The 22155-nt window shown below is 36.7% G+C and overlaps 1 pseudogene; it reads right to left on the bottom strand.

Moving 5' to 3' along the window:
• The window catches only part of LOC140176738 (uncharacterized), a 59116-nt pseudogene that overhangs the window by 30836 nt on the left and 6125 nt on the right, over nt 1-22155 (bottom strand).

Here is a 22155-nt window from a genome sequence, read left to right on the forward strand (position 1 = left end):
GAGTTTAGACCGGAAGCCTATGAAAATGCTAAGATATACAAGGAAAAAGCTAAGAGATGGCGTGACAACAGGATCACAAACAAGGAGTTCAAACCAGGACAGCAAGTACTCTTGTATAACTCCAGGCTCAAAGTCTTCCCTGGCAAACTCAAGTCCAAATGGACTGGCCCCTACTTGGTGACAAAGGTTCTCCCTTATGGAAGCCTTGAACTCCTAGATGAAGCAACAAAGAGTAATTTCACAACAAACTGTCACAGGGCAAAGCATTATTTGGGAGGCCCTTGGGACAAAGAGAAGGAGATTCAGAAATTAAGTTGAGCAATAATGAAGGATGTCAAGCTAGTGACATTAAAAGAGCGCTTGTTGGGAGGCAACCCAACCAGAGGTAGTTTTTTTTTTCCTAAACTATTTCAATAAAAAGGTTAAGTGGACTTATCTGTATTTCAAGGAGCTAAGTTTGATGTTGCACACCAAAATAATTTAAGGGTGAATGAAGGATGCTAAGTTTGGTGTTCCACCAAAAATCTCATTTAAAAACACATTTCAACCCCTTGCATTAATGGTTACTAGCTCCAAGCAATCAGGGAAACCACTAAACCATTGTCTGTTCTCTAGTTTTTAGTTTTATTACTTTTAGCAAAAGCACAAGGTTTCATGTAACTGATGCATCATAAATAGTAGCAAGGGACTAAGTTTGGTGTTCCCTCACCAAAGTAAGTTCAAGAAACTACAATAATTCATGCATGCTAACTATCTGCCTAAGTGCTTGGAAAAAGAAGCAACTTCCAATAATTATGCAGAAAAGATACCCAACCTCTTAAAAGAATCATCACCAAGGGAAATGCAAAAGTAAAAGATGATGATGACAAAAGGAAAGCTTCAAGACACTCCTGAGAGGTTGTATTGTCACAAAATTCACTCTGTTTTGAAATGTTCTGAATGAGAAGCTGCTGTTTACCTTGATGTTTAGTTCAAATAATGCAAATTTTGATGTCTGCACTAGTTTATGTCTTTTTTCCCTTTTGCATCAATAAGAGAAAATGTTTGAAATAGAAAGTGATTGTCCAATGTAGTAGGAATTAGAATAAAGACTTGTGGTGGTAATTGCTTGATTGGATGATAAGCTCAATAATAAAAGCTGCAGAATAGAATGTTCTTTGTAGTGTCAACTCTTTTGCTGTTATAAAACCTTTTATTAATGAATATCCCTGGAAAATGAAAAGTAAGAAAGAAAAAAAGAAAAGAAAAGCCAAGGATTGGCAACAAGAATGAAAGAAACAAACAATGAGGCTAGACACCAATAGCTTCGACCTTAGGACATATGCCTGTGGTGCTTCTTGTACTAGGATATGCTTGGACAATTAGGTTCTGAGGAGTCTTTTAAAACTTGGTAACTTGGATTAACTAATCCGGGATTACCAACCGAAAGTCCATTATCAAGAGCAACCTAGTTACAAAGCATTTAGTAACCCAAAGAGGTGCTGGGCATCAATGTTCTTAAGAAGAATTGTGAGCCAAGTGTCTATAGTGAAGAAGTGTTGAGAAAAATTGAGCCAAAAGGCTGCTGCAACACTTGATACTGAGCTATCAGTGAGAAATAAGTTTCTAAGCAAAAGAAAGAAGGAAAGAGCTAACAGGGATCAATCAAAGATCAAGGAATTATAGCAGCAACTCTAGTGAATCCTCAAAGAGACATTTCAAATCTATCAGCAAAGAATAATTGAGCTGCATTTTGTCTGCATAAAATCCCATGGTCCAAATTCAATTACCTCCTAAATAAGGATATATATATATATACTTCTCTGTTTCATTTCATTTCTTCTCATGTTTAGTGCTTGCTTGGGGACAAGCAAGGTTTAAGTTTGGTGTTGTGATGACAAGTCATCTTATGCTAGTTTTACAAGCATTTTTCACTTGTTTCATTAGGTTTTTTGCACTTTCTTGCACAATAAGTAAGTGATTGGAGTGGATTTTCATGATTATTTTGAATCAATCAAACATCACTTATTTTACACAAAATCAAAAGGTTCATGCTAAAATTAATTGATTTTATGAATGATGCAAAGATCTTGTAATTTTGGTGAGACTTTGATTGCTTGTTTGGTTGCTTGTAGGTGAAGAAATGAAGAAAGGAGGAGGCAAAACAGTAAAGCGTTATGTTAGGAAAGAGAACGCCATGCTTTGGAACACAAGCAGCTAGCGTTCACTTCTCTAGTGAGCGTGGCGCTCACTTTTCCACCTTTTTCGTGGATTTCACAATTGGGAGGAAGCCTTGTCCCTCTCACACTAAGGAGCGCTCAAATATTGAGCGTAGCACTCAACCAAGGGAGCGCTAGGAGAAGTGCTCAACCAAGGGAGCACTAAGCAACACTCAAACACTCAACGTAGCGTTCACTAAGGGAACGCTAGGAGAAGCGCTCAATGAAGGCAGCACGCACCAAGCATAGCGCTCAAAGGATGAGCGCAGCGCTCAAAAAAGGAGCGCTAGAGGAGGCACATTGCACACTAAAAATTGGCACGCCTAGTCTAGCAAGTGCAGCGCTCAAAAAGTGAACTCAGCGTTCACAAAGAGAACGCTGGCTTGTGAGAAAGAATGCACGTGAGGGGAGCACCAAAGGGAGTGAACGAAGAGTTCACAAATTGAACTGAGCGCTTCCCTGGGAGCACAAAATGCACCCTGGTCCAATTAAACCAAGCAAATCCAGATCCACTTCTTCAAGGCCAAATCAAAAGCCCATTCCAATTGCTCAATGACTGAAAATAGAAAGTGTATAAATAGGAGCAATTTTAATTTGAGAAAAAAGACCTTTACTTCACATTTTATTTTACTTTTACTTTTTGCTCTCTTTTAAATTTTCTTTTGAATTTGGGGAATTGGGATTAGATCTAAGTTTTCTTTCTGTTTGTTCTTTCTTCTGCAACTTCTATTTTCTGTTTTGGGTTTTGAATTCAGATTGAAGAACTCCACTGAATTTCTTCATCTGAGAATCATCTTTTAATTTTCTTTTTGATAGATCTAAGAATTGGAATTTGGATCTGAATCTTCTTTTCTGTTTTCATTTTATTTCTTTTGTAATTTCTTCTTTTCTATTTTTGTCAAGAGAGTAATTGAGATCTAGATTTGCTTTCTGTTCTTGTTACTCTTTTGCAATTGTCAATTTCTCTTTCAGGATTTGATAATTGAGTTAAGCTTTCTTGCTGTTTTGATTTTTCTGCAATTTTACATTTCTGTTTTGCTACAGAGATCCAGATCTGAATCACTTCATCTCATAGTTCTCTGATTTACTTCAATTTACATTTTTCAGCTCAAATTTGAATCCCAGTACCCAAATCTCTTTATCCTTGATGCAATTTAAGTTTCTTGTCAATTTAGATTCAGCAATTTAAATTTCTTGAGCTTTAAGTTTCAGTTATTTACCTTTCTTACAATTTAAGTTTTAGTTCTTTTACTTTCTTGCACTTTAAGTTTCCTCAATTTAATTCTTCTGCACTTTAGGATTTTGTCAATTTACCTTTTCCCTTTTATTTTCTTGCAATTTTACTTTGGTTAATCAAGTTTCACTCAAATCATCAACTATTCGCTTAACTAAATTCATCACCTAATAACGTTGCTCAATCCATCAATCCCTGTGGGATCGACCTCACTCTTGTGAGTTATTACTACTTGATGCGACCCGGTACACTTGCCAGTGAGTTTTGTGTGGAATCATTTTTCCCTCATCACTAGGCTCTCCATAACGGAAGTTAATGGGGGTGGGACGGTAGTGGAAGCTAGGTTGTCCCAAGTGAGGTAGTAAGTAGATGGATGGAGAGGGAATCGGCGGTGGAAAAGGTAAAGGAGCTTGAGGGTATGATGGTCGCATTTCATGTTGAGGGTATGAAGCATAAGCATATGGACGGGCAAAGTTATGGTGAGGACGTATTCCACTAGGTGTGAGAGGTTGATAGACATTAAGATCGTAGGGCCCTTGCAACGGTCCTTGTTGCCAAGAGTTGACTGCTTGTGACCCTTCCTCAAATTGCTACCCCCTGCAACATGATAACAACCAGACTCCAAGCCAAAAGGGTGATAGTTCATGATGAATAGGAAAAATAAAACGCAATGATATCAACAAAAGCAATGAACCAATGAGTATATATGTTCTAATTATATCCACTTGTGCAGATCTAAACAAACAAAAGGTGTTAGTTGCTATCAATACTAAGATAGAGGCACATCCTACCAAAGAGAAAAGTAATATCTACAATTAGTGCTAAGTAGCAAACCAAAAGTCAAATATTCACACTATTCACATATTTACACAACCAAAATTGTAGCACTCATTGCACTTAAAGTGAACTCTCCGATAACGGCACCAAAATTTGATGTGGGGTGGAGCTAATATGCATATATAGGATTAGAAACTCGGTTATCCAAAAAATGGGATTAGCGTTGTAAGTATAGTCCTAACCCAATAAGTTTGGCCACCGATCAAATTAGAGGTTCACAAGGTGTGTCACAATTCAAAACTAATTTAAAACCGAGAGTATTTGACTCCCGGGTCGTCTCCTAAGGAGTACTTTAGAGCAATGAGTATGCCAATCCGGTTGTAGTGATCAAAGGTTTGTCATTAAGGAAATGAACACATAAAGCAATAAAAGAACATGCAAAATTGTAATGATTGAACAAATAAAGAAATTAAAGAACCGACTATGTAATATAAACAAGTAAAGTATAAAAGAGATTAACATAGAAATGTATGACGGATTAAAAGCATAAAAAAGAGTCTTGGCTTAGAGTGAGCTAAGGGTCTTTTCTTTGTTGGAACCACATCTATGACAATTATGATGGATTAATCTCACTTGATCAACCCTCACATCGGAAGGTAAGTTAAATGAGCATAAGTGTTCCCAACCCACAAATCCTAAATTGCTTGCTAATTGGCTTAGCAACAACTTAGCGATAGTGGGAACAAGAACAATTAACGATCTAAGAATTGAAACTAAATTTTGGACATTGCAACTCTAGAAACCCAATTGCTTACTTTACCCAAGCCAAGAACCAAAAATTTAGCCTAAAACCATGTTTGACATTTTGTCAAACACTTGGTGGGCATAAACCTTAAACATGGAGAAAAAGAGAAAAGGCTTGAAACTAAAAGCAACAATTGATCTCAATCAATAAGAACAACACAAGGAAGCATGAAATAAACATCAAACATCAAATTCATCAACAAGAAATTAAATTTGTAAGAGAGAAGCAAAATTGAACTATAACTTGAATTAGAAGAAAGAGTAATGACAATGTAACTATAAAAAGTAATAACAAGAGAATACTTACAATGAAAGCTAGCAAAATCCAAGATCAAAAATGGAAATGGCACTTGAATGTGAAACCCTAATAGAGATGATGAAAAACTTAGAGAAAAAACTAACTAAAGCTTCCTACTACTACTCCTAAAACTATACTAATGATATGCTATGTTATGTTGTTCATTCCCCCTCCATCATGAGCTAGAAGACTTCAGAAATGGGCCTCTAAAGGCCCCAATTCATGAGTCACGTGCTATTTTAATGAAGTCATGTGCAGACACCTGTGCGGACGCACAGATGCGTGCGTCCGCACCCCTCGCGATAAATCCAGGCCTGTGCGTATGCACAAGGGACTGTGCGCATGCAGACTACGCGATGCTTGGTTGGACGTGCGACGCGCTCGAAATACTCCACGCACTCTGATTGGCCGGCTGTGCGTACGCACAGGTAGCTGTGCGCACGCACACATCTCTGAGCTCATCTCCTTTGATTTTTCATGTTTCCTCCACTTTGCATGCTCTTCTTCCATTTTCTCCAATCCATTCTTACCTTATACACCTGAAACCACTCACAAACAACATCAAGGCATCGAATGGAAGGCAAATGGAATGAAAATAGATTAAATAGGCACAAAAGAGCGCATTTTCATAATCAAGCGCAATTTGGAAGGAAAGTTCAAAAGCATGCTATTCAAGGGAATAAGTGCAAGTTTATATGATGAAAATCCATCCAATTCTAACCAAAAATCATCATCAAATATGGATTCATCATGGGGGCATGAGTCAAGTAGTCTTCGAAATCTTTCCCAATACTCATATAGAGTTTCCATTTCACCTTGGACAATGCATGAAATTTCTTTCCTCAATTTATCCGTCACCTCTGGAGGAAAGAATTTATCTAAGAACTCCCTTCTAAGCAAATTCTAATTACTGACAATCTCATTGGGCAAATTGTAGAACTAATCTTTGGCTCTTCCCTCTAGGGAGAATGGGAAAGCAAACAACCAAATAGCAACCTCATTGGAACCCTCCCGCCTAGTTGTTGAGCATACACCTTGAAAGTTTCTAAGGTGTCTAATAGGACCTTGGGCGGGGAGTCCATGAAACTTGGGTAGAAGATGAATCAAAGCGGTCTTGAGTTCAAAATTAGCGTTTAATTCTGGATAACGCACCTGAAGCGATTAAAGAACAAAGTCCGGAGCACCGGCTTCCTTAAGAGTAACTCTCCTTGGAGCGGTGATGAGCCCATATTTTTTGGTATATTTTGACTCAAATTGGATGGATTCTAGCACATGAACTCACACTTAAGCCTCAAAATAGCATACTTTTGTATTTTCTCTCTAGATCATGCCTAAATGTGAAAATATGCTCTTTTATGCCTATTTTGTCTATTTTTATTCCATTTGATACCTTGATGTTATTTGTGAGTGATTTCAGATGAATAAGGTAGGAATGGCTTGGTGGGAATGGAAGAGGAGCATGCAATTGGGAGAAAGCATGAAGAAAATAAAGGAGGAGAGCTCAGCCATGCGTGCATATGCATAGAGATGTCTGCGTACGCACAAAATAGAAATCAGCATGCGTGCATGCGCACAGCTACTTGTACGTACGCATGAGAACCTAAGCAGAGCGAATCCAGAGCATCGCGAAGTGTGCATGCACACAACCATCTGTGCGTACGCACAAGAGAAAATTCAGCTAAGTGTGTGGACGCACACATCTGTGCATCCGCACAGGTCCCAGTGCGTGCCTTCATTAAAAATGCACGTGCACTCGCGATTTTGGGGCTTCCTTGGCCCATTTCTAAAGGCTTGAGGCTTAAATCAAGGGCTATATGAAGGGAGCAACACCACATATGAAGGCATTAGGACTTAAACATAATTTTTGATAGTTTTACATAGTAGGAGTAGGAGTAGTGTAGAATAGGAAATTTTCTCTTAGAGTTTAATTAGGTTTTTGTAGCATTTTATACTTCAAGTTTGATTTTGGATTCTAGCAATTGCATTGTAAGTATTTCTTTAATTTCTCCGTTAATTACATTATTTATCCTACACTTTCATCTATTTCAATTTCTCTTGTCCTTATTTACATAGCTTTGCAATTTTGGATTTCCAATTGTTGAATTTGATGTTTGATGCTTATTTTATGTTTGTGGAGTTGTTTTTGTTGCTTGTTATCATTTATTCTTCATAGCTTTCATGATTTTCCCAATTTTGCCATATTTTATGTTTATGCCCTTTATGTGTTTGATGAAATGCCAATTTTCATTATGGGATAATTTCCTCCCCTTGGCTTGGGGGAAAATGAGTCTATGGATTACTGGAGCCATAATGTCCAACATTTAGTGATAGTTCTTGGGAAGTTAGTTGATTCTTGTTTCCATTAAAGCTAGCCTTTTATCAACTAGTTTTGTAAGTTGGTTAGAATTTATGGATTAAGGTCAATTATGCTTGCTTGACTTACTCCTCGATGTTTGTGGTTAACTAGGCGAAATTAACTCATGATAATTATCATAGTTGTGGTTATGGCAAGGAAGGGATTCCATAACTCATCCCAAGTCAAGGTTTCATTTATGTTTGGAACTACTTTTTCATTACTTCATAGCTTTACTTGTCCATATTGCATACATAGTTCTTTTGTTCTTCCATTAGTTTATTAATTGTAATTTTGTCTAGTTTTTTTATCTCTGTATTTGTTTATTGCAATCATTGAAAACCCCTTTTCCCTCTACAACCAAAATTGTGCACTTATTGGCATTAGTTCCTAGGGAGAACGACCCGAGAGTCGAAATACTCTCGGTTATAAATTGGTTTGAATTGTGACATTATCTTGAATTGAATTTTGATTGAGAGGATCCATTGTCGGTTTGGACTATACTCACAACGGAATTACTTTATCTAGTTTTTCGAATTGGCATAAATTCTCTTCTATCAAATTGGCGCCGTTGCCGGGGAGCTAGCGTCATGAGTGCTATATTTTGGTTGTTGTAAATATGTCCATTGTGTGAATAGATACTTTTTGGTTGCTTGTTTGCTTTTGTTGGTAATTAGGATTTTGTTTATTTTGTTAATTGATGTCTTTAGTTGTTATTTTCAATTTCCTCTATGAGTTATCACCCTCTTGGTTTGGAGTTTGGTTGTGATCATTTTGTAGGGTTTGATAACTTCAATTTTGGATTGCATCATGGGATTAGAGCATCTGTTTTGGAAGGAGCAACCTCCTCCAAACTACAATGAACCATACCCTTCCTAATGCACATAACCAACCCAAGGATATAGTGGATTTCATCTTGATTATACACCTCTACCACCATGTGCCTATGACCCATACTCCCAACATAACCCTCGATCACCATATTTTCAAACACCACACCATCACCACCATACACCTCCTTATATACCACTTCAAGAAACCTACTAACATGAATCACCTCCTATATATACAACCCTACTCCCAAACAATAAAACCCCTTTTTCACCCTAATGTGAAGCTTTCCCACCCTTGTCTCAAGAAGATCAAGACCTTCAAGCCTTTTTTCGAGAGCAAGAAGAATTTCGAAGGACACAAGGTCAATTCGTGGCTACCATAGCCGAAGCAGTGAACCGCTTGGTTCTTCTATGCTCATCCGATCAAGATATTTCTCTTAGAGGATGTGAGGAAATAATTGAAGGGCGTAGAGAAGAGAAGAAGGTGGAGCCCCAAGGGAAAGAATAAGAGTTATGTCATGACATGCAACAAGAGGGGGAAGGTGGAGTATGTGAACTGGAGGAGAGAAGGGGAGAATTGAGGGAGATTGATCAAGATGAGGATTCCATCATTCATGATTTTTTGTCTTCCTTGATCAATCCCCTTAAGGATCCTAATGAACCTCTTCCCCTTGAGCTTGAGAAAGATATGGAGGTAGACTTCTCACGACCTCCTTGTTATGATGTGAGTGATGGGGAAGAGGAGGAAGAGGTTGGTAAGGAAGGAGTTGTCAACCAAGAACATATTGAGTGGGTGGAAATTTCACCTATGAGCTTCATTGGCCCCCATCAAAATGCTATCTTGGAGACGAACTACCAACTCATGGTCTTTCTTGGGTTGGTGCATGGTGGAAAGAGAAGTGTTGGTAGCTGATGAGGGAAAAACGATTCCACACAAACTCACCGGCAAGTGTACCGAGTCGCATCAAGTAGTAATAACTCACAAGAGTGAGGTCGATCCTACAGGGATTGATAGATTGAGCAACTTTAGTATGGTGATGAATTTAGTTAAGCAAATATTTGATAATTTTTGGTGAAATTCGATTTACAAGAACTAAATTACAAGTAAACAAAGTGCAGAATGAAAATTGGCAGAATCTTAAAGTGCAGAAGAGGTAAATTGAAGAAACTTAAAGTGAAGGAAATTAAAAGAGCTGAAACTTAAATTGCAAGAAAAGTAAATAACTAAAACTTAAAGTGCAAGAAATTTAACTTGCAGAATCTAAATTGCTAGGAAACTTAAATTGCATGAAGATTAAAGGGATTTGGGTATTGGAAATCAAAACTGAACTGGAAAACGTAAATTACAGTGAATTAGAGAACTCTTAGATGAAGAAATGCAGAAAATAGATCAATAAGGATTTTAGTACCAAAACAGAAATGAAGAATTTGTAGAAGAAGATAAAACAGAAAGAAAACTTAGATTAATCTCAAAATCCTAAGTGAGAAATTGACAATTGTAGAAGAATAATGAAACAGAAAAGAAATTTAGATCTCAATTGCTCTCTTAACAGAACAGGAAGAAGAAATTGCAGAAGAAAGAAAAATAGAAAGTAAACTATGATCAGATCTCCAACTCATAAAAATATCAAAGGAACAATAAAAGAAAGCTCCAAGATGAAGAAATTTAGAAGAATTCTTCAATCTGAAATCAAAAGACCCAAAACAGAAAGTAATAGTTGCAGAAAAGAGAAAGCAAAATAGAAAGGGAAAATTCAGATCTGATCTCAATTCTAAAATTCTAAAAAAATGAAAACTAAAAGAGAGCTCCCTGTGAAATCAAATGTTATTCTATTTATACACTTTCCAATTTAGTCTTCCAGTACTTGGAGTGGGCTTTTTGGCCTATGAAGAAGTAGATCAAAATGGCTCCTCATTGTTGCCTCCAGGAGAACGTTGCGTTCTCTAAGTGAGCGCAGCGTTCATTCATCCACGCATGCGCGTCCTTTTGCCTCTTTTCTCATCGACGCGTGCGCGTCATGTACGCGTGCAGGTCACTATTAGTCTTCAGCTCTAAACATGCTCACGCGCCCCTTTCACGCATATGCGTCGTTGATAGCGTTAACTTAGTGAGCACTACGTTGGCTTAGTGAACGCTGCCCACGCGTGCGCGTCTTCCACGCGTGCGCGTGGGTAGCAAATACCAATTCCTTTCTTCAGCATCACTCACGCATTCGCATGATTCCTTCCAAATCCACCATCGACGCATGCGCGTCAAGCACGCGTGCGCGTCATTTCCAGAATTTTGCCTCCAATTTCAAATCTTGCCCAAAAATACTGAGTAATCAAACGTAGCGCTCTCTTCAAAAATGAGTGTCAACCACTTCCACGCGTACGCGTCATGCACGCGTACGTGTGGATCTTCAAAAATCCATCCCTGATGCGTAAGAGTCCGTTACGCGTACGCGTCGCAAGTGAGCGTGGCGTTCATTATTTGAACGCAACGCTATACTGCATGGCTTCTTCTTTTCTTCATTTTCTCACCTGAAACCAACCAAACAATCAATCAAAGTTTCACCAAAATCACAAGAATTTGCATCAATCATAATAATCACTTAGTTCTTGCATAAATGTCATGATTTTGTATAAAATAAATGATATTTGATTGAATCACAATAATCATGAAATTCCACTCCAACCACTTACTTATTGTGCAAGAAAGTGCATAAAACCTAATGAAACAAATGAAAAATGCTTGTAAAACTAGCATAAGATGACTTGTCATCACAACACAAAACTTAAATCTTGCTTGTCCCCAAGCAAGCATTAAAACATGAGAAGAAATGAGAGAAAATAGAGAAGCCTATATGTCCTTATTTAGCAGGTAATTGAATTTGGTTCCTGGGGTTTTATGCAGACAGAATGCAGCTCACTTATTATCAGCTGTCAATCAAGAAATGTATCTTTGAGTGTTAACTAGAACTACTGCTATAATGCCTTATTCTTTATTGATCCATGTTAACTTTTTCTTTCTTTCTTTTGCTTTAGAAGCTTGTTTTTCAATTGTAGCTAAGTGTTGCAGAAGCTCTTTGGCTCAATTCAACACCTATTTACTACAGACACTTGGCTCAGAATTCATCCTAAGACATTGATGCCCAGCACCTCTTTGGGTCACTAAATGCTTTGTAATTAGGTTACTCTTGATGGTGGATTTTCGGTTGGTAATCCCGGATTAGTTAATCCAAGTTACCAAGTTTTAAAATACTCCTCAGAACCTAATAATCTAAGCAGATCCTAATACAATTGCATCATAGGCATGTGTCCTAAGGTCCAAGCTATTTGTGTCTAGCCTTATTATCTATTTTTTTCATTTTTTTTGGTTGTCAATTCTTGGCTTTTCTTCCTTTCCTTCTTGCTTTATAACAGTAACTAAGTTCACACTACAAGGAGACATCCTATCCTGCAGCTTTTATTTTTTGAGCTTACTAACTGATGAGCGGATAATTTATACGCTTTTTGGCATTGTTTTTAGTATGTTTTTAGTATAATTTAGTTAGTTTTTATTATATTTTTATTAGTTTTTAAATAAAAATCACATTTCTGGACTTTACTATGAGTTTGTGTATTTTTCTGTAATTTTAGGTATTTTCTGGCTGAAATTGAGGGAGCTGAGCAAAAATCTGATTCAGGCTGAAAAAGGACTGCAGATGTTGTTGGATTATGACCTCCCTACACTCGAAATGGATTTTTGGGAGCTACAAGAGTCCAAATGGCGCTCTCTCAATTGCGTTGGAAAGTAGACATCTAGGGCTTTCTAGAAATATATAATAGTCCATACTTTGCTCAAGGATAGACGACGTAAACTGGCGTTCAACGCCAGTTCCATGTTGCAGTCTGGCGTCAAACGCTAGAAACAGGTTACAAATTGGAGTTGAACGCCAGAAACAGGTTACAACCTGGCGTTCAACTCCAGAAACAGCCTAGGCACGTGAGAAGCTTAAGTCTCAGCCCTAGCACACACCAAGTGGGCCCCAGAAGTGGATTTCTGCACCAATTATCTTAGTTTATTCATTTTCTGTAAACCTAGGTTACTAGTTTAGTATTTAAACAACTTTTAGAGATTTATTTTGCAACTGATGACATTTTAGATCTGAACTTTGTACTCTTTGACGGCATGAGTCTCTGAACTCCATTGTTGGGGGTGAGGAGCTCTGCTGTGTTTCGATGAATTAATGCAACTATTTCTGTTTTCTATTCAAACACGATTGTTTCTATGTAAGATGTTTATTCGCACTTCAATATGATGGATGTGATGATCCGTGACACTCATCATCATCCTCAACCTATGAACGCGTGCCTGACAACCACCTCTGTTCTACCTTCGATTGAATGAATATCTCTTGGATTCCTTAATCAGAATCTTCGTGGTATAAGCTAGAATCCATTGGCAGCATTCTTGAAAATCCGGAAAGTCTAAACCTTGTCTGTGGTATTTCGAGTAGGATTCAGGGATTGAATGACTGTGACGAGCTTCAAACTCACAAGGGCTGGGCGTAGTGACAGACGCAAAAGGATCAATGGATCCTATTCCAGCATGAGTGGAAACCGACAGATGATTAGCCGTGCGGTGACAGCGCACCTGGACCTTTTTCACTGAGAGGACGGATGGTAGCCATTGGCAACGGTGACCCACCAACACACAGCTTGCCATAGGAGGAACCTTGCGTGCGTGAAGAAGAAAACAAGGGGAAAGCAGAGATTCAAAAGACAAAGCATCTCCAAAACTCCAACATATTCTCCATTACTGCATAACAAGTATTTAATTCATACTCTTTTATTTTTCTCAATTCAAACTGATAATCATAACTAATATCCTGACTAAGAATTACAAGATAACCATAGATTGCTTCAAGCCAACAATCTCCGTGGGATTCGACCCTTACTCACGTAAGGTATTACTTGGACAACCCAGTGCACTTGCTGGTTAGTGGTACGAGTTGTGAAAAGTGTGATTCACAATTTATGCACCAAGTTTTTGGCACCGTTGTCGGGGATTGTTCGAGTTTGAACAACTGATGGTTCATCCTGTTGCTTAGATTAGGAAGATTTTGTCTTTTGGGTCAGAGTCTTTTACTTTCTTTTCAAAAATCTTTCAAAATTTTTATTTTTCTTTATTAATCTATGTTTTGTCTTAGAGTCTTTTATTATTGTTCTTGTTAAAATTTTAGAATCCTTATTTTCTTTTTCAAAATTTTTTTTCGAAATTCTCTTTTTTTTACTAATAATTGAGTTTTTCTATTTGAGTTTAGTTTTATATTTTAAGTTTGGTGTCAATTGCATGTTTTTATTTTCTTTTAAATTTTCGAATTTGTGTTCATTGTTCTTTCTTAATCTTCAAGTTGTTCTTGTTTATTTTCCTTGTTTGATCTTTAGTTTTTCTTGTTTTGTGATTTTTCTTGTTTTTCTTGTGCATTCTAGAATTATTAGTATCTAAAAAAAATAATAAAATATTTTTATGCATTAGACACCTTGTTAAAACACTTTAAATTTATAGCTCAATTGGCTAGAGCGTGGTGCTTATGTTCTTGGTAATTGGCTATCTTCTTAAAAAACTTTTTCAAAAAAATAATTTTTCTTTGGATAAATCTTGTGCCAAACTTTAAGTTTGGTGTTTTCTTGTTGATTTTTCTTTAGTTTTCGAAAATTTTATCTTGGTTTTCTAAAAATTTTAAGTTTGGTGTTCTATCTTCATGTTCTTGCTGTTCTTGTGAATCTTCAAAGTGTTCTTGAGTCTTCCTTGTGTTTTGATCTTAAAATTTTTAAGTTTGGTGTTCCTTGGTGTTTCCCTCCAAAATTTTCGAAAATAAGGAGCATTAGATCTAAAAATTTTAAGTTTTGTATCTTTTTATTGTTTTTCTCTTTCCTCATTGAATTCAAAAATATCTTTTCCCTTTATTTTAATTGATTTTTCGAATTTTCCTTTTAAAAAAATTCAGATTTTATTTTAAAATTTTTTATTTTATCTTATCTTAGTTTTAAAATTTCAAAATTCAAAATCTTTTTCAAAAAAATCATATCTTTTTCAAAATCTTATCTTATCTTATTTCAAATTTCAAATTTCAACTTCCAAAATTCAAAATTCAATTTTCAAATCTTTTCAAAATTTTCTTTTTCAAATCCTCATCTTAATATTGTTGACTTTTTCGAAAATTCAAATTTCAATTTTCAAATTTTAATTTTCAAATTTCAAATTTCAAATTTTAAAATTAATTTTCAAATTTAAAATTTAAATTTCAACACTTTTTAATTTAAATTCCTTATCTTCTCTTACCTAGCTTATCTTATCTTTTCTAATCTTAAATCTTAAAATCAAATCTTTTTCATATCTTTTCTTTTTTATTTTATTTTATTTTATTTTCTTACAAGTATCTTTAATTTTAAGACATATCTTTTTCAAAACTTCCTAACCAATTTCTCTCTCTTCATTTTTTTCGAAAATCCTCACCCACATTTCTTTCAAATATTTTTAATTAATTTAGTTTTCAATTTTCTTTTATTTCTTTTTCTTCTAAATTTCGAAAATATAGTAAATTTTTCAGTTATTTTATTTTATTTTATTTTATTTTAATTTTGGTTTTCAAAAAAAAAATAAAAAAAAATTTATTTGCAATCCGCATCATCTCCCTTTCTCCATCATGGACCTAAGTGGAAATGAACAGTCCAGAAGGACTCTGGGGTCATATGCTAACCCCACTACTGCTTCATATGGGAGCAGTATCTGTATACCCTCCATTGGAGTCAGTAGCTTTGAGTTGAATCCTCAGCTCATTATCATGGTGCAGCAAAGTTGCCAGTATTTCGGTCTTCCACAGGAAGAACCTACAGAGTTTCTGGCACAATTTTTACAAATTGATGACACAGTACATGATAAGGAAGTAGATCAGGATGTCTACAGATTATTACTATTTTCATTTGCTGTAAAAGACCAAGCTAAGAGGTGGTTAAATAACCAACCTAAGGCTAGCATAAGGACATGGAAACAGCTGTCAGAAAAATTTCTGAATCAATACTTCCCTCCAAAACGGATGACACAGCTAAGGCTAGATATCCAAGGCTTTAAACAAGGAGATAATGAATCTCTTTATGATGCCTGGAAGAGATACAGAGAGATGCTAAGAAAATGCCCCTCTGAAATGTTTTCAGAATGGGTGCAGTTAGACATCTTCTATTACGGGCTTACAGAGAAAGCTCAGATTTCTCTAGACCACTCAGCTGGTGGATCTATACACATGAGAAAGACAATTGAAGAGGCTCAAGAGCTTATTGATACAGTTGCCAGTAATCAGCATCTATACCTAAGCAGTGAATCTTCCAGGAAAGAAGAGGCTAAAACAGTAACTGCTGAACTCAGTCCTGCAGAACAAATTACTGAATTCAATCAGCAATTGGACTTTCTAACAAAACAGTTGGCCGAATTCAAGGAGATACTACAAGACACAAGAATGGCTAATCTATATATGGAAGTACAGTTGAAGCAAACAGAATAGCAGTTATCAAAACAAATAACAGAAGAGTGCCAAGCAGTTCAATTAAGAAGTGGGAAAACATTAAATACCTCACTTCAAGGCAACAGGAAGCCAAGAAGTGAACAAACTGCTATTCAAAATCCCTCTGAGGACAGTAAGAGCCCAGAGAGGAATAACTCTGGCGTTCAAACGCCAGAAATAGGCAGGGATTTGGCATCAAACCCCCAATTGAAGCTCAGTTCTGGCGTTCAAATGCCAGGAACAAGTAAGGAGTTGGCGTCCAACGCCACTCCAGCTTCTAACTCTGGCATTCAAATGCCAGTGAGGGATCAGACACACACAAGTATTGATAACATCCCCTCTAAAAAGGCTTCTCCAACAACCTCTGTAGGAAATAAACCTGCAGGAACTAAGGTTGAGGAATACAAAGCCAAGATGCCTTATCCTCAAAAACTCCACCAAGAGGAGCAGGATAAGCAATTTGCTCGCTTTGCAGACTATCTCAGGACTCTTGAAATAAAGATTCCATTTGCAGAGGCACTTGAGAAAATACCCTCTTATGCCAAGTTCATGAAAGAGATCTTGAGTCATAAGAAGGATTGGAGAGAAACTGAAAGAGTTCTCCTCACTGAAGAATGTAGTGCAGTCATTCTGAAAAGCTTCCCAGAAAAGCTTAAGGATCCCGGGAGCTTTCTGATACCGTGCACATTAGAGGGTAATTGCACCAAGACAGCTTTATGTGAATCTTGGGGCAAGCATCAATCTAATACCTGCATCCACTATCAGAAAGCTTGGTGATATGTCTCCAACTTGCTGATGGCTCCATTAAATACCCATCAGGCGTGATTGAAGACATGATCGTCAGGGTTGGGCCATTCACCTTTCCCACTGACTTTGTGGTGCTGGAAATGGAAGAGCACAAGAGTGCTACTCTCATTCTAGGAAGACCTTTCCTAGCAACTGGACGAACTCTCATTCATGTCCAATTATAATCAATTCACAAATAATAACAGATAAAACAGTTATAAACAACCACACATAAATACATCACAAGTAGTTGACAACATTCGGTGTTAAAGCCTATATTAGAATATAGACTGTTAGTTAGAACACCCCTAGATATAGCTAAATAATATCTATATACATGTATATACATACAACATCCCAGGTCCTAACCTGTTCAAGAGGTCCCTAAGCTGGCATCTAGGCTAGCCTAGACTCTATACTCACCTAGTCCCTCTAAACTACTAAAGCGAAGGAAAGTACGTTCTAGGTCTTCAAAACTCAAGTCAGGTGGAACGTCATCAAAAGATAGAACATCATCTGCTACTCTTCTGTACGATCAGACTTTTCCACAGGACGTCTCTCTGGTACCTCATGAAGTAGCCACACAATAGGAATCTCGTACACAGGATTTAGGTTAAAGTGCGCATACGAATGGGGTGCAGACGTTGGTTGGTATCACAGTATATACATATAATTAGAGAATGATATTCACCCTAGACTCAGAAGACTATCTAGAGCAGAATCCTCTTCTTGCGAACGGTCATCAGCGAACTATGGTAAGGTACTCTTACTTCCATCTGAAGGGGGAAGGGGTAAGAACTGGGGAGTTCTTAGTAGGGTCGGGGTTATTAGTTACGTTCATTAATTCTATGTTGTTTAGCAGACTATTAGCAGAATACAAAGAAGCAGTAATTAGAAAACACAGATAAGTAGAGAAGATAGAGAAAACAGATAGCAAAACACAAACAGAAGAATACAAGAAAATAACACAAACGCAGAGAATGGATTACAAACAAGGAAAGCATACATTCATACCACAATCATAACAAAGGAAATGTGCAACCAAGTATGATGCATGTCTAGCCCTAGCGCAGGTAATGAGCTCATCTGTCAGTTTCTACCCGCTCCCGACGTAACCCAAAGCAGCTGAAACGGGTATGGTTTTCCAGTCAGCATAGGTACAGTTCTCACTAACCGACGTATGCGTCATATCCTCTGTAAGCAAACTCTGCCTTAAAGGTGGCAGCATTCCAGCCGTGTATGAAATCATATTCTCTATAAGCAATCCTTGCCTTACAGGTGCGGCATTCTAGCCGTGTATGAATTAATATCCTCTGCAAGTGATCCCAGGTTATCAGTTGCAGGTACAGCTCTCAATAGCTGTGTAACACTGGAAAACGTTCTGTGGTCGTACCACTATCTATCTTACTGCCTTCATGCAGCAGATCATTACATAATCATTCTCATTATCATAATTCATCATCATTCTCATTATTCATCATCATTTTCACATTCTTATGCAGTACCTCTTTCTTTCTCTGTTCAATCATACTGTACAAACTTTACATCTTTCACTTTTACAATATCCTGGCTCAAACCATTTCTCTTTATCATATTATTCTTTTCTCTTTGTATCTCTTTACTTTACTCTGGTTACTCTATGCTCTGTGTTACTTTATTCTGCACTGATTTCTCTGTTTAACATGTGTATTTAAAGCTTATGTAAATTTTGGTATGAATAGTTAGCCTGTCCCAGGTATAGGTTCATTAAGTCTATACTGAAACAGTTTAAATTTTCATATAACACCTAACCCTAGTCGCAACTCAAGTACTAACTAAGTTGCCCTAGTTCGTTCACTAGTCTCTATCTGTTTTTCTGTCATTAAAATTTTACAGACTTTTTCTTTGGTTTTTATCTTTTCTTTATCTTTGCCTCACTATTATGTTATTACCACTCCCTAAGTGTTTTATGAAGATAATTATGAGATTCTGCACTTAAAGTTGGCTTTCTAAAGCTTTTACAGAAAACTGCCTTTTTCGCATTATTTTATTATTTTTATTAAAATATTATTTTTAATTAAATATTATTATTTAATATTTTATTATTTTTTATTATTTTAATACTAAATTTTCGAAAATTACCTTGCCTTTACCTTTTAACCTTTAAAATTAACTTTTTACCTCAGTAACTTTTAATATTTCTACTTTAACCATCCTAACTTTCAGAAATTACAAAATAACCCCTCAAACACCAAAATATTTACTTCCTTTCCCTTTTATGGATCAAAAAGGTGTTCTTCATTATTCTTCACCACACTTAAAGTGTTCTTCATGTTCTTCGTATATTCTTCAAATTCTTTCTCTGTTTTTACCCTTTTTTCAGTCTTTTCAGCAACCGATTTTTACCAAAATTCAAAATAAATTCCCAGCCACTAAAACCTCATCTTTTCTACATGATTTTAACACAAATTGAACCCCAATTTAGGGCCTAGGGTTTCATTTACCAGCTGCTCCAAGAACACACATTCATAGCTTGAATTTCATCAAATTTCATCAAATTTTCACCAAAATTTCAACAAGAATTACTCATACAAACAATCAATTTCAAGCACAGCCAAACCATATCATAATCACACAACTCAAACACAATAAATCAAGATTAAATTCGTCAATCCCTACCTGGTTTTGCTGCTCCTAATTCGGTTAAACTTTCAGGTGGTCCTTAAGCACTTTTTCCTCCTAAATCACATCAAGAACAACTTTAAATCCAAAACTCTCAACTGACCAAAACTCACTCAGTATGTTAGGAAGAGATATCTCACCTTAGACTTGCTGTAGATTCACGTTTCTTGGACCTCAAGTAAAGTTAAGCATGATTCCTAAGGAAGAACATCAAGAAAACACATGTTTTGCATGGTTTTCCTTGAAAACCAAATTGAAATGGGAGGGAGACAGCCAAATCACCTTATTTCCATCCTTGATAAGTTACATGGTTATGCAGAGGAAGAAGAGAGGATCATTTTGGTGAAATCGAAGTTTTGATTTGAGTTTTAGTTCAGAAGAAATCAAGCTTTGAAGATTAAGTGTTCATGAAAGTTTCTCTCTTTTCTCTCTTGTTATTTTCGTCCAAAATGATGAAATGAGACAGACTTGGAGTTCTTGGGGGTGTAAGGTGAGTTGTGATTGGTTGGCTTGGAGGTGGATTAAAATAATATTAAAATATCTCTGGTGTACAACTACTAAAACTAGGTGTATCGGAACACTTGTAAAAACATGTATAAAAATTATTTTCTGAGCTACTAGCATAAATGACACTAGTAACATATTTATTATGAGAATAGAACATGTATAATGAGGCCTTAGCATTGCTAAATTCATCAGAGAGTGCTGGTGCTAAGCTGCACCAGTAAACCGTAAACCCGGTTAAACCGATTTTCTGTTTTTAACAAAAACAGACCAGGTAACCTTATAATGTCATTCAAGCATTTTCTAATACTAATATAATGATAATATTATACTATTATCTCTCTCCTCTCGTAAATCGAGTTCAGTTCATCAAATAGACACTATTTACGAAAATCAGAATCAAAACTGCCAACCGATACGGTTCAAAAACAAGGTTCTTCACGATTCCATTATCGAGCTTGCCTCAGAGGAGGTTCTAACTTAAGGATGACATAATGATAATGAGGATTGAGATGCTTGATGATATAACAGAGGTGTTCCCTTTACTGATCTTCCGGAAAAATCCGTACTTTCAGAAAAGATCTCATGTACTCGAAAATCCGGGTTGTTACATTTGGTATCCTCTTGCTTAGTCTTTCATCCTCCTTTTCAGCTTTTATGCTTTTCTTGATGATGATGTATAGTCCTACCAAAAAGTTAAATAGTTTTATGCACTGGCAGTGAAAGTTGCTTGTCTCCCAAGCACTTGAAAAATGGTCAATATGCATGAATGTTTGTAGGCTTTTGAACTTACTATGGTGTGTGAACACCAAACTTAGTCCCTTGCTAATACCTCTTATGCAACAGATCAACCATATATGAAACATTGTGCCTTTACTGAAGGGAGTAAAAATAAAAAACTAGAAAACAGACAATGGTTGAGTAGTTTCCCTGATTGTTTGGAGATAATAACCATTTATGCACTGGGTTGAAATGTGTTTTTAAATGAAATTTTTGGTGGAACACCAAACTTAGCACCCTTCATTCACCCTTAAATTGTTTTGGTGTGCAACACCAAACTTAGCTCCTTATAATATAGATAAATCTACTTAACCCTTTTATTGAAATAGCTAGGAAAAGAAAACTACCTTTGGTTGGGTTGCCTCCCAACAAGCGCTTGTTTATCGTCATTAGCTTGATGTCTTCCATTATTTGTTCATCCAAACTCCTGAACACTCTCTTCTTTGTTCCAAGATCCTCCCAGATAATGCTTAGCTCTCTGACCATTTGCTGTGATTATGTCCTTTGTTGCTTCATTCAAAAGTTCAAGGCTTCCATGTGGGAAAACATTGGTTATCAGATAAGGGCCAGTCCATTTGGACTTGAGTTTGCCAGGAAAAATCTTGAGCCTGGAATTATATAGGAGCACTTGCTGTCTTGCTTTGAACTCTCTTTTCAAGATTTTCTTGTCATGCCACTTCTTAGCTCTCTCCTTGTATATCTTTGCATTCTCATAAGCTTCTAATATGAATTTCTCTAGCTCATTGAGTTTCAATAGCCTTTTCTCTCCTGCTACTCGAGGGTCAAGATTGAGGAGCTTAGTGGCCCAGTAAGCTTTATGTTCTAACTCCACAAGAAAGTGAACAAGATTTGCCATAGATTAGTTGAAATGGTGACTTCCCAATTGGAGTTTTGAATGCTGTTCTGTATGCCCACAGATCATCATCCAATTTTTTTGCCCAGTCTTTCCTTGTGATCCCCACTATCTTCTCTAGAATTTTTTTCAGTTCTCTGTTTGCCAATTCAGCCTGGCCATTAGTGTGAGGATGATATGGTGTGGCTACTTTATGAATCACTCCATATTTGTGAAGCAGCTTTTCCATCTGTCTGTTGCAAAAGTGGCTGCCACCATCACTAATTAGGCCTTTAGGTACCCCATATCTAGTGAAAATATGTCTCTTAAGAAATTGAAGAACAATTGGTGCATCACAGGTAGTTGTTGCTATGGCTTTTACCCATTTGGAGACATATTCTACTGCCACCAGAATGTATTTGAAGGAATAGGATGGAGGAAAGGGGCCCATGAAATCTATGCCCCAGAGTTCAAACAGTTCTACTTCCAAAATGAAGTTTGGAGGCATTTCATTCTTCTTTGTCAACCCTCTAGCTCTTTGACATTCATTGCATTGGTGCACAAACTCT

Source organism: Arachis hypogaea, chromosome 12 (genome assembly GCF_003086295.3).
Source record: "Arachis hypogaea cultivar Tifrunner chromosome 12, arahy.Tifrunner.gnm2.J5K5, whole genome shotgun sequence".
In the NCBI taxonomy this organism is placed as follows: Eukaryota; Viridiplantae; Streptophyta; class Magnoliopsida; order Fabales; family Fabaceae; genus Arachis; species Arachis hypogaea.